Genomic DNA, 14,060 nt, shown 5'->3' on the forward strand with positions numbered 1-14,060 from the left:
CTCAAGAAGGCCAAATTATTTATATTCCTATAGAGAAAATTGCTATTTGCAAGTCTCAAAAATTGTATTCACTATTATAATTGTTAGAAGAATTATTCATAGGTAGAGATTGGGATAATAAGTGGTTTAAAATCATATGCAAAAAATAAGGAAGAAAGAAAAAGGGAATAGAAGACAGTACCAAGAAAAAGTGAAAATAAGGAAAAAGACTTGTACAACAATATTCATAGCCTTCTTCTTATTGGCAAAAAATTGGAAAACAAAGGGAAAATTCTTTCAATTGGGGAATGTCTTAACAAATTGTGGTATCTATTGGTGATGGAATACTATTGTGCTCAAAGAAACAATGAACTTGAGGAATTCTATGTGAAAGGGAATGACCTCCAGGAATTGATGCAAAGTGAATGGAGTGATGCACACCCAGGAGAATAATATACACAGAGATGGTATTTGTGGTATAATAGAATGTAATGGACTTTTCTACTAGAAGCAAAACAAGGATCCAGGACAATTCTGAAGGATTTATGAGAAAGGACACTATCCATATCCAGAGAAAGAACTATGGGAGTAGAAACACAGAAGAAAAACATCTTCTTGTTCACATGGGTCGATGGAGATATGTGAATTTCAAAACTACTCCCCCCTAATCAGATCATTCTTTAGAAGAACTGATTTAGCTATTTCCTGATCAATAACAATAGAGATACTTGGAATAACAGAATCAGGTCTTAGAAACTACATTCTCTACCCACCTCAGGGTAACAAGATTAGGAAGGGCTGTAGCTAACTCAAGATTTAATTATCTGAGAATATGGCCTTCAACAGGCATGTGCAAAAAGGACAGACCTCTGGATGGTCCTAGGTCAAGCTAGAGCCACCATTGGCACATGTGAGATGCAGGAAGTGAGGTAGAGAACAGCCTCAGGGGAGTTGGAGGAGTGCACAGACTGCTTTCCTTCAGATTGGTCACGTGAGTGATAAGGTCTGATCCCTTTCCCTGCCTTGGCTAATCCAAAGCCTTAAAGCCTACTTTGGCTCAGCCTGAGGCAGAGTGGGGTCTGAGTTAAACCTCTTTCCTCTTTTCTTCTCTCTCTCTCTCTCTCTCTCTCTCTCTCTCTCTCTCTCTGTCTTTCTCTCTCTCCCTCTCCCTTTAATACTTTCTTCCTCCTGTTTGTAATTAAAACACCATAAAAATTTGGCAGCTCACTTGAGTGTTTCATTTAGGAATTACATAAGTGAATTCCTTGGTGACCTTAAATTAATATATATATATATCAGTCTTTTTTATGTGATTTTTATATCTCAGTTATGATTAGGGTTTTAGACTCTAAATGATCACTCCAGGGAAAATATCAATAATATGGAAATAGTCCTTGACCAACAATACACGTAAGACCTAATGGAATTTTTCATCGACTATAGGGGTGGGAGTTGAGGAAGGGGAGGGAAAAAAAAATACATTCAGTGACTCTGAGTATACAAAAGCATCACTGATGAAAAATTCTACTTCCCTCTTCACAGATAGGCAAAAAGCCCAGACATAAAATATCTGTATTTTTTTGGACATAGGCAATGAAGATATCTGTTTTGAATGAATATTACAAACAGAATAGCTCTTTTATTCCTATACTTTCTAGTGTTTTCAATAGGAATGTGTGTTGTAGTTTGTCAAAGTTTTAGGTTTTTATTTTTTTAATAGCCCTTACCTTCTGTCTTAGAATTAATACTGTGTATTGGTTCTAAGGCAGAAGAGTGGTAAAGGCTAGGCACTGGGGGTCAAGTGACTAGACCAGGGTTACACAGGTAGGAAGTGTCTGAGGTCAGATTTGAACACTCCCATCTCTAAGTCTGGCTCTCAATCCAGTGAGTCACCCAGCTGCCCCAATCAAAGTTTTTTCTGCATCTATTGAGATAATCATGTGATTTCTGATGGTTCGATTACTGATTTTGTCACTTAGGTGCATCATTTTTCTAATATTAAACCATCTTTGCATTCCTGGTATAAATCCCACCTGGTTATAGTAGATAATCCTTGTGAAAAATTGCTTAGTCTTTTTGATAGTATTTTATTTTATATTTTTGCATCTCTGTTCATTAAGAAGATTCATCTGTAGTTTTCTTTCTTTGTTTTTTGGTCTGTCTGGCTTTGGAATCAATACCATATTTGTGTCATAAAAATAATTTGGTAAGACTCTTTGATTAATTTATCAAATAATTTGTATAGTATTGGGATTAGTTGTTCTTTGAATGTTTGATAGAATTCATTTATGAATCCATCTGGCCCTGGGAACTTTTTCTTAGGAAGTTCATTGATGGCTTTTTCAATTTATTTTTCTGAGATGGGATTATTTAAGTATTCTATTTCCCCTTTTGCTAACCTAGAGAATTTATATTTTTTGAAAATATTCATCTATTTCACCTAGATTATCATATTTATTGTCATATAGTTGGCAAAATAGTTCTAAATTACCTTAATTTCCTCTTTAGTAGAGATGAGATCATCCTTTTCATCTTTGATACTGCTAATTTGGTTCTCTTGTTTTTTTTATTAGATTAAACAGTGTTCATTTCATTTGTTTTTTCAAAGGACCAGCTCCTAATCTTATTTATTAGTTCAGTATTTCTTTTACTTTCAATTTCATTAACATCTTTAATTTTTAGGATTTCCACTTTAGTTTTTATCTGGTGATTTTTAATTTTATTTTTTCTACTACTTTAAGTTGCAATCCCAATTCATTGATCTCCTCCCTCTCTATTCTGTTGCTATAGCCACTCAAAATGATAAATTTTCCCCTGATTACTTCTTTGCCTGTATGACATGTGTTTTAATAGAATGGATCCTCATTGTCAGTCTCTTTAATGAACTCCATAATTGTTCCTATGATTTCCTTTTAGATCCACCAGTTTTGAAGAATTAAATTATTTTGTTTTAATTAATTTTAAATTTGTCTTTCTGTGGATCCTTGTAATTTTTATGGCATTATAATCTGAAAAAAGTTGTATTTATTATTTCTGCTTTTATCCATTTGCTCTCAATATTTCTATGCCCTATTACATGGCCACTCTTTGTAGATATACTGTATACTGCTGAGGAGAAGATATATTGCTTTTTATTACTCTTCAGTTTTCTCCAGGTATCTATTAACTCTAATCTTCCTAGCATTACCTTCATTTCCATTACTTCTTTCTTATTTATTTTTCATTGCAATTTATCAGATTCCAAAAGGGGAAGGTTGAGATCTCCCACTAATATGGTCTTACTATATATTGCCTCCTTTAGTTCTTTTAATTTTTCCTTTAGAAATCTAGATGCTATGACATTTGGTGCATAAATGTTTAGTAATGATATTACTTCATTGTTTATAGTACCATTTAAAGAATGTAATTTACTTCCTCATCTCTTTTAATCAGATCAGTTTCTGCTCCAGTATTTTACTTTGAATCTATGTGTCACCCTGCATGAAAAGTGTTTCTTGTAAACTACATATGGTAGGATTCTAGTTTTTAATCCACTCTGCTATGCACTTCTGTTTAATGGGTGAGTTGATCCCATTCATATTCAGCATTATGATTACTATCTGTGTATTACCCTCCATCATATTATCTCCTTTAAATCCTACTCTATTCCATTTCTCTCTCTCTTCCTCATCATCAATATTTTGCTTTTTGTCAGCCTCCCCACTACCCTCCTCACTTCAATTACATCCCTCTTCCCTTGCCTTATTCTCTTCTACCTCTCTGTGGGGTAAGATAGAATTCTATACTCCACTGAGTAGGGTAAGATAGAATTCTATACCCCACTGAGTATACTTGTTTTTCCCTCTCTGAGCTCTTTATCATGAAAGTAAAGTTTAAGTTTTGCCTCTCATGTAAGGATAATTTAGGGTCATGACCTAATCTATATTTAATTTTTGGTCGCAGGGGATGTCCCAAATAAAATACCCAAGTCAGTTTGGAAATCTATGGTGGTTTAATCAATATAGAGGGAAGAAATCAAGGAGAAGAGAGAGGGAAAGGGCATAGGATTTCTCCAACCTGACCTGTGCCAGGGGGAGTTCAAAGTCCTCCACCACAAGGTTTCTGAAGAAGATTAGAGGCTTCTAAGTAGTTAGTGTTTGGAAGGTAAAGGAGGAAAAATCAGCCTAAACTCCAAGAGAGCTCAGAGAAGATACCTCACCTGAACTAGGTTACTAGGCTTCCTCCAGTATGATATCAAGGAAAACTCACCACTAAACTGGACAATAGCTGCTGCCATGCCAAGATGCCAAAAGCCTCAGCACACTGCCACCAGCCACCTCTCTGCCTCAAAAGAGGCCAGAGAAAGGAAGTGACTCAAAATATATAGACGGTTTTACATCACTTTCCTGAGTCTCACCTGTAACAGTGGTATCTTAAGCTTGATTTAGGACAGCCCAGAGGTCTATAAGCTGTTTCTGATTTGTCATTTGCTAGCACATGTTTTTAATAGGCCATTCTCCTAGATACTTAATCCTTAAGTATGGGTGTAGACATTCCTGATTTTGTTAGATTAAGTAGGTGGAGTAATCTAAAGTTCACAGTCACCACCCTTATTCTCCCCTCTTTATAAAGATTTTTTGTGCTTCTTTATGTTATATAATTTACCCCATTCTATCTCACCCTTCCATTTTTTCTCAGTGCAACCCTCTCTTTCAGCCCTTGATTAATTTTCTATACATCATTTGTTTGCATACATATCATATCATGCATACCTATAGTTCCATATCATCATATTTATATATATCATATCATCATAATCAGCTTACTTTTCCATCCTCTTTCTGAATAAATTCCTTCTATCTTCTCTACTACTAAAGGTAAATTTTAGGAATTATAGAAATCCTCTTTCTATTTAGACTTATAAACATTTTGACTTTATTGTATCCCATAAATTTTCTCTTTCTAATTTACCTTTTTGGGCTTCTCTTGTGTCTCATATTTGAACTTGTTTAAGTCTGGCTTATTCCTCAGGAATGTTTGGAAATCTCTCTTATTGAATTCCCATTTCCCCCCAAAAGAATATATTCAGTTTTGTTGGATAGGTAACTCTGGGTTATAAATCAAAATACTAACTGAAATAATTATTTCTAAAAGATATCTGATGGTAATGGGTTTTAGTGTGTCAAGGAATGATTGTTTGGGACCAATATCAGAAGAACACAGGGTTTGGGAAGGCCAACAGGATAAAGCTTATAGGATACCAAATATTATTAAACAGGGTTTATTTAAGATAAGGGATGGAAGGGAAGAGAATTGGGATAATCTAAGTATAAAAACTAATTCCTCTGCAATGTATGAAATAGGTATTCACACCTTTTGCAGTTGGTTATACCTTTTGTGGTTAGTTAACACCTTTTTTGGTTAGTTAACACCTTTTTGTAGTTAAAGTGGGCAGATCTACTTTAAATACTTAGTTAAACACTTTGGGAATTAAAATCTAAAAATAGACAGGAGATTACAATTTCATCTTCACTGTCAAGGAAGAGCGAAGTACCTTCATTGTTACAATCAGGAGATAGCCAAATCCAATCTTCACATTGCATTACTTTCATTTCTTCTTGCATCACTTTCCTTTTTTCCTTGTATCAGTTTCATTTCTCTTTCCCACTTTTCCTCTGCCTCTATCAATTGGTTTTTCAAGTCCTTTTTGAGTACTTCAAGAATCTGTGTCCAGTCCATATTTTTCTTTTGGACTTTGGGTGTGTTTCTTTTGCTTTCACTGACCCCTTCTGTGTCTGTACATTTATTTGTTTCATCAATTCTTTGACTATGAAGACTTCCTTTTAAAAATAAAATAATCAGCATACTTACAAAATAGTAGTTCATTATTATAATTTTTAAATAATTGAGAAAAATCATACAGCTAAAAAACTTTGTTGACTTCAGGATCATTTCTGAATGAATTTGTCTTTTATTAAAAATAATGGCAAGTATGTGGATTTGAGAATAACGGTGTATATAAAAATATATAAAGAATTGCTTCAAAATTTAGAAAGCATTTTGGTGTTTTGAGAAATCTTTGTAGAATATAATTCATATCTTTATTTATTGTGCAACTCAGTCTACTTAAAGCTCCATGTAGGTGATTCTCTCCAATATTCTTGAGGGCTTTTTTCTACATCTCTTGACATTTAATGGATACTGAAAAAGCACAAAATTGTCTTACCTTTCTAAAATATACCACATTTCATTCAAAGCAGAACTTCACTATTATCTATTTCCCATCATCTTTCCTCTCTACTCTACCAACCCCATCTCCACCATTCACATTCTTGCCATCCCCAAAATTACTTTGTGATTATTCACCCTATATTTCATTTAAACTGATTTATTTGCAACTCCTCTTTTCCACCACTAATCCACCAAACTTGGTTAGACTATAACCCTTTTGTGATCACCTTTTTTTTATATTTTGTTGCCTTGGGTCTTTAGTAACAGAGAATAGATTAAGGAAGCATTCAATAAAGGGTTGCTGAAAACGAAGGCTTGTTAAATACATCTTCCTCCTAATACCATCCCCCAGTTATTTGTGGTAGTCTATTCATGATCATCATATCCCACTACATTGCTTTTATTATAAATGAAACTTATATTGAATATGATATTCTATCATATAAAGTCATTTTCACTGGAAGAATATTGATTTAAAAAATATGGACTTTTTTTTTCCAAAAAGAAGCTTCTTATTTAAAAAATATATGGTAAAACTTCCCAAATGACAGCTGGCACACTCCTATTTAATTCTGGACTCAGTTCATTAACCATCTGCAATATCTACATACATACATATATATATATATATATATATATATATTAGGAATTGTCCCTAAAACTGCATAAAATAGTTTGAATAATTGTTATTTTTCATCTTTTTTTCTGCCGTGGATGGTTAGGCTGACATTATCTTGAACATCATGGTAATAATAACAAACAATAGTATATATGAATATATAGATGTGCATATAGATGTATATCTCCCTAAGGTAGGTATGCTTATTTTTAGTAGCATAGGCATCTTGCAATGCCTTTGCAGTTTATTAAGTTCCATGAACCATATATTAGAAATCAATAGTCTAGATGACATTAAAGGTTGTTTTCAACTCTATAACCCCTTCTAAACCTCCTGGTACATCCCTCTGTGAAATGTTGAAATGCCTTATTGACCTGCATAGATCTTCTCCAGTTGGCATTTCCAAATCTAAGTTCTTCCTCTATAATGCCATAGAAAACTCTCTGTCCTAGAAATGTACTCTATCCTTAAACTTCTCACAATGGAAGTACCTCTCAATGACCAATCCCTTCCAGAATTCCATTTTAGAGGATTTCTAAGCCAGCCATATATTCTTCCACTGGCTGCATTCCTGATTCTCCAAATTTTGTCTACAATTTCCCTACTTGGGAACCTTCATTTCTCTCTGACTCCATTATCCACAATCTCATTGAATTATGAATGCCTATTCTGCACTATTTTACATCATCATTAGATAACAGCTCAGTGCCTTCCCAGAGTGGAAATATTTGATAAAGAAGAATTTTAAAAAATACCCAAATTAGAAAAAAAAGTTTTCTCACTCCATCCCATCATCCTTTTTAATCCTCATATATAAGTCCCTATTTTGAATGGGAAAATAAAACAAAATCAAAATCTTCTCTGCTCCTCTGCATTATTAGTATTTTGGTGGGCCTCAAAGGATGAGTAGAACTTTTATGGTTATAAAAATAAATAAGAAGGAATTCACACCAGGAGAGTAGCATGAACAAAGTTCCACAGATATTCCATAGAGACTGAACCAAATAGGATAGTTGGTTGAAACTTAATTCCTTTCCATTTCAGCACTAAGCTGCATGTATTTTAGCATTGACTAATATATCATTTTATGTCAGCTCAAACTAAATGGCATATGCATGCAAAACAAAAGGTGTTTTTGTGCACAAAATAGAAAAGTAATGGCAAGGAATTTCATAAGGTATGAAAATCTCTTTGTGCCAGTTTTCATTGGCATTGGCTGCCACCTCTAACTGAGGAATAGCCCAACACTAGTTTAGATTCCAAAATACGTCCTCTGTTTCCACAATGAATGCAGAAGAGGGACTCTATAGAAACTTGTCACAGTTTTAGGAGTGCCACCTACTCAGCACAATGGTTGCCAAGTATTTCAGAAATCAGTGTTGATTATCTTCATGGAGAAGCTTTAGTATAGATATTGCTTGCCTTCCTGTGTTGTACTCACAATCTAGTATGAATCAACCTCTCTAAATTGTAGTCACTTTCATCAGACACAAAAGCTTTGGGATAGCCTACTCGTGGCTGTTATTTTTCTTTCTTTCATTTCTCCCATTCCAATTTCCTTGCTCAATCTGCCTAATAAGATGTTCTAGTCTTTTAGCTTGCACCCCCAAAGCGATCAGATTTCAGGATAGGTGACATTACCCATGTATGGAACTCATTCATGGGCTTCTGAGGGTGAAATCCAAAGACAATTTCCTCTAGTGAATGAGGTTGTCTCCATCCAGTGCATTGTGGGTATATGGGTCCATGCAGACAATGTCTCTTGACAGTGAAGAATGTGAGGGGACTGTTGTAACTGGAATACAGATGGAAGAAATAGACCTGAGGAAAGGAACAGATCAGAGTCATGCAATCAGTAGCAGAATAAAAACCCAAACAAGAATCACTGTTATTTCATTTGCTTTTCCCCTTGCTAGGTTAGGCTACCTCCCTACAAATCATTAATGAATACTCTTTCCCTTGATTTTCTACTAGGATGAAGTAAATTCAATCAGGTATATACCTATGGAGCCTAGAATTTTTAGCACTACAGAGTTGTCTCACTTGGGAAGCTTTGCCATTCCTCCAAACACTGATGGGCCTTTAATATGGGAGTGGAATGACTAATGTAAAGAAGAGTACTCTGGGAAGAAGTAAAGTTCTCATTAACTTTTCAACCTTTGCTTCTCTTCACCAGTGGTAGGGAAAAAGTAGGGGATACATGAATGGGTAAACCATGACCACTGCAGGATCAGAGAGAGTCTTCTCAGGGAAAGTAGGTGAGATTTCTTCTGATGATATGATCCTGAGAAACATCTGTGAAAATGATATAAGAATGCACAGCAATCCAGGGGAATTTAACGATTCAGAACAACAAAATCTCACTCTTATCCAAGGACAGAGGAAAATATGGGTTCAATTATATTGAATAGGAACATCGTGGAGGATGTAAACAATCCTCAACACATTACATCATTATGTTCTAATAAAAATAATTAAAACGAGGAAATCTCCAGCCACAAGTGCCAACATGCATCAAAGAACCAATAAAAAGGTTGTTAATGAGGTGCCTTGGAGAGAAATGTGCTGACTAAAGCATTTTCCTGGCTGCTTCAGCCTGTCAAAGATATACAGTGTCAATGTGAAGTCAGCTTAAGATGTGTCATTTTGAAGGCCATTCCCTTACACATGTTTCCATTTTTTAGTTATTTCTTTTCTGTTCTTTAAAAATAAGTCACCTGTTTTTCATAAAGTGTAATAGGATAAAAACAAACAAACACCTGTTTGTCAAAGAAACCCTTTTGTCATCAGATAAATACACTGTCAGGTATGAAGGAAAATACTGTAAAATAGAAAAGTTTGCATTTATGTCATTCCATATAAGTATGGAAGGGTGAAATCCTCCTTTTTAGCATGTCAGAAGTGCCTAATGAAATTGCTTCTGTGTCCTTTGAAGCTGTGAATATTTAAAAAAATGAAACTGAAATTATTGATCTGTTAAGCAAGCTAGAAGTTCTTGTGAGGGTAGCTACAGATGGATTTTTATAAAGCCAGAGTAGAAAGAAAGAAAAGAATAGAAGAGCAGAAGAAGCCAGCAGCTACAGTGTTCTGGGGGATATCATAGTGGGGGAGCTGAGAGTGGAAATCATAAGAACTAGATAGAGATTTTGTTAATAGAAGGATATTCTCTGTACCAATGAAGCAGAGCTCACTCTCTATCACTAACAGTACTGAAAGTTCAAATAATTTGGAAAGGGTATCAACAAGTTTCAAATGCTATACACACATTCTTATTTACACGTTATGTGGCAATTCTGTACTCATTTAAAAGATTATAAGCATATATAAAGTAAGCTCTCTTTGCAGTAAAATTCAAATAAAATTTCTAGGTACTGTTTTGATAATCTATTTCATAATTATGATTATACAATATCCTGGTGAACATTTTTAAAAACTATACAAATAAAATTTCAATGGACAGACGGTCATTCCATATACCTTACCATAATAAATATTGAAGTGAACATAGCTTTTAGGTTTCCATTGCTATTCCTCTTGACTATTTTCATGAGACTATGGAAGTGAGTAAAAGTTTTCCAGTGTATCAAATTATTAATTATAAACCCCCACAAATTCTCAGATTTGAGTAAAATATCAGAAGTTACCTACTACAAAACATACCTTAAAACAAATTCCCTCTAAATTAGATAAGTGATCATTTTTGCCTTGCCTTAAAGGTTTGTAGAAATGAGGAACTCAACATATTTAAAGTAATATCCAATTTTAGACAGATGAAATTATTTTGAAATTGTTCTTATAATGAATCAAAATCTCTCTTCTGTCTTTCCATTATTCTTTGTTTTGAAAGATCTTTCTGTTCTTTCTGAATGTCATTCTCAATATAGTATACCAAAATACAACAAGAATCTAGGAATTTAAACATGAGGTCATCTCTTAAGAAAATCAAATTGCAACTGTTATGGATCAATATAAATCAGTCAGTCAACAAGGATTTGTTAGGTACCTACTGTATGTCATGAACACACAGAGGCTGAGAATACACAGACAAAAATCAAATAATATCTTCGCATAAAAAGTTTACTTTCCTTTGGAGGAATTGTAATTTTTTTCCTTTTCAGCATGGATATCTATTCCACCAGTGGATGAGGTATGGCTTAGTAAATTCATCCAAATAATTCTTCACCCCATACCTCACCTTTGACCATATGTTTGTTGATAGATTTGCATTTGCAGAATTTTGAATTTAAAAGAACCTGCTATCTCTTGACCTCCACTGGTATATTTTTGAGAATCCATAGGAACATCCACACCACTTAAAGGCAAAAAAAATAGGCCTGAGAACAATTAATATATTCAACTTCTCTTTCTGTACCTCTATGAATATTTCAATTCACTTGAGGGCACATATTAAAAAAGTTAGTAAGTGCACAGGAAAAGTAAGTGACTGACTGATGCTCTACTTACAGGACAATGGAGTTGACATTCATCTCCCACTTATTAGCTTCCTGGATCTACCTTCCAATCAGATGTGGATGAAGAGTTATTTTCTATTTTTAAAAGCCCAGTAATAATAGCATATTAAAAAAAAACAAGTATGTATTCATTTCCCTTTTTAAAGGAGGCCTGTTCCTTGGTAAGGGCTAAGAACAAGATTGCTCTCTGGCAACCCAGGCAACAGACTTTAATTGGTGGTAGAATCTGATGAATTTGTCCTATACATCTATCCTATAAATGCAACCCACCTTGACCTTTAGCATAAAATAAAACAATAAGATCAATACTCTGTCATAGAAAAAACCATAGACTTTTGTATCATGTTTTATTAGGTATCCTCCTTCTTAAATTATTAGTTTGAGTTTGTCCTAAATTAGTGTAAGTTTCTGAAGTACCAAGAGAAAATTGGCTTGTACCATGGAAAGCTCCCACCACCAAAAATTCTTAAAGGTGATGTAATCTAGAGGAAAGAGTGAGGGGGGAAAAGATTAGCAAGGCTAATAAAGAATATCCTTTTCGGTTCAGCCACTTAGTTAATTATTATCATTAGCCTCCCTGAACCAAGCATCTTACCATTACAGTACACTCCTACCAAAGTAGTTTTAAATTAAGATTTGATCATGTGTTATTTCCATAATCAATCAATTCCAGAGTTTTGATTGCTTCTAAACTAGAATATGTATTTTTCATTTTAACTTTTAAAGTCCACAGAAAAGGATGGTAAACAAAAATTAAGTTGTTGGTCCAGCTAGTAAATGTGGTTGGATTTAAATTCATCTTCCTGACTCCAAATCTATCCCTCTATCTGCTTTGCCATATTAGCTGCCTTTTTACCCATACACACAAACACACACAAATATGCACATTTAATTAAGTTAATAATTAATAAAGAATTAAATAGTGGACTTATCCCTATCCTGATCAACTACTTGATTTTTCTGACTACTTGATAGTTCTGTGTGTTATTTCCAAGTTAACAGTTCCTACCATTTGATGGAAAAATACATTTTGGTCTGTGGTTGTAATGGAATATTATCTTAGTGTAAATAAACTATGAATATGATGTATATAGAGAAGCATATGAAAATTTTTCTGAACTGCTGCATAATGAAGTAAAAATATCCAGGTAATAATAAATTATGAAAACAACACAAAAATGCAAAAAGCAAGAAACTGGAACCTAACATTGAAATTGCATATATCATACTTGTCTCCTTTCTTTAAAATTTTTTTTTCACTTTTTATGTTTACTTTGCAAATATGTTCAGATTGCCCCTACCCCATGCGAGCTGTTTGTTAACAAAATATAAAGCAAAACTAACAACATAGAGAACTAAAACATTTAGCTCAGTGCCTGGCACATAGTAGGTGCTATATAACTGCTTATTCCCTTCTTCCTTCAACAGAATGTATATGTAGCCTGCCATATCTGTAGAATTCTTCTTTTACATAAGGGCTTTTTAATTAGTGGAAATTTATTTTTTCTTTTTCTCTCTACTCTATTTAAAAATAGAGGAGAAAAATATTGTAATAACATGCATAATTGAGCAAAATAAAGTCCTTCATTAACTGTACACAAAGTATGTATCTTATTCGGTACTGTTAACTTGGAAATAACACAGAACTATTAAATAGTCAGAAAAAGCAAGTCTTTAATCAGGATAGGGAAAAGTCCATTATTTAATTCTTTACTCAAAGTCAGGCACCACAACTTTTTCAGGGTGCAAACCCTGGACTCTGGGGATGTTATCCCTGGGAGTGCCACAATGCTAGGTGACAACTCAAAGGACCAAAAGAATTTGGAGAACCTATAGACCATTTTTGGGGAATTCAGGGCAGGGAAAGATGATTGACATCACTATAGCTACAAAGAAAATGGGAGTGTTCAAACTACATTGACAGGATACAATCAAGCTTGGGAAGGGAATCATAGCTAGAGACTAGGGTGTAAGAAAAGGGGCTATTTACAATGGATACTAAAGGATGGTTTCTGCCCAGGTGTGGATCTTCTTGGGAAAGGGTCTGATAAAATAGGGAAGACTACCCTACCTAAAACAAAGAGGGTCCTTAGCATATGCTCAGTCTCACCCAACTAGGATTGTCATTCCCCTGATGGTCCCCCACTCAGTCTGAAACCACTAGCATGAGATTCCCTTCAGGGTAGATTTCCATGGGAACAGGGAACAAGGACAAACTTTGGGGTCTCCAACCTATAAGCTAGTTCTGAAACCTGGGGTTCATCAGATGCCACTAGGTCACAAGTTTGGGATTCCTAGATTCCATGCTGACAGTACCATAAATTCATCAGTTTGTTTTCAGAAGATGAATAGCATGTTTTATCAGTAGTTCACTAGAATCTTCAGGACACAGTAAATGTCACTCTATTCTAGACTTCTACATAACTTATGAGGTTGAAGAATTTAACCTAAGCATAGGAATATTTGGTCCACTCCCTTATTTTCCCATGTATATATCTTTGATGTTTAGATGTATTCCTGCTAAATGTAAGATTGTAAATCTTTGTTTTATTTTGTTCCACTTGTTAGCCTTTTTTGTTTTGTTTTATTATTTTGTTTATTCACATCCAAAGTTAGTAGTTAGGTTTTTATTTTCTTTTTTTTGTCTCCAATACTATTTTTCTAAATTAATTTTTTGATATTCTTTTTCCTTTTTAAAGATCATACCTTGTCTCTTTACTAATTTTCTTAGTTTATTTTAAGGCAACCTCATTTCCACAGGTTTTTTTCCCTTCACCCTA

The sequence above is a fragment of the Monodelphis domestica genome, chromosome 1, assembly GCF_027887165.1.
Source record: "Monodelphis domestica isolate mMonDom1 chromosome 1, mMonDom1.pri, whole genome shotgun sequence".
Taxonomy (NCBI): domain Eukaryota; kingdom Metazoa; phylum Chordata; class Mammalia; order Didelphimorphia; family Didelphidae; genus Monodelphis; species Monodelphis domestica.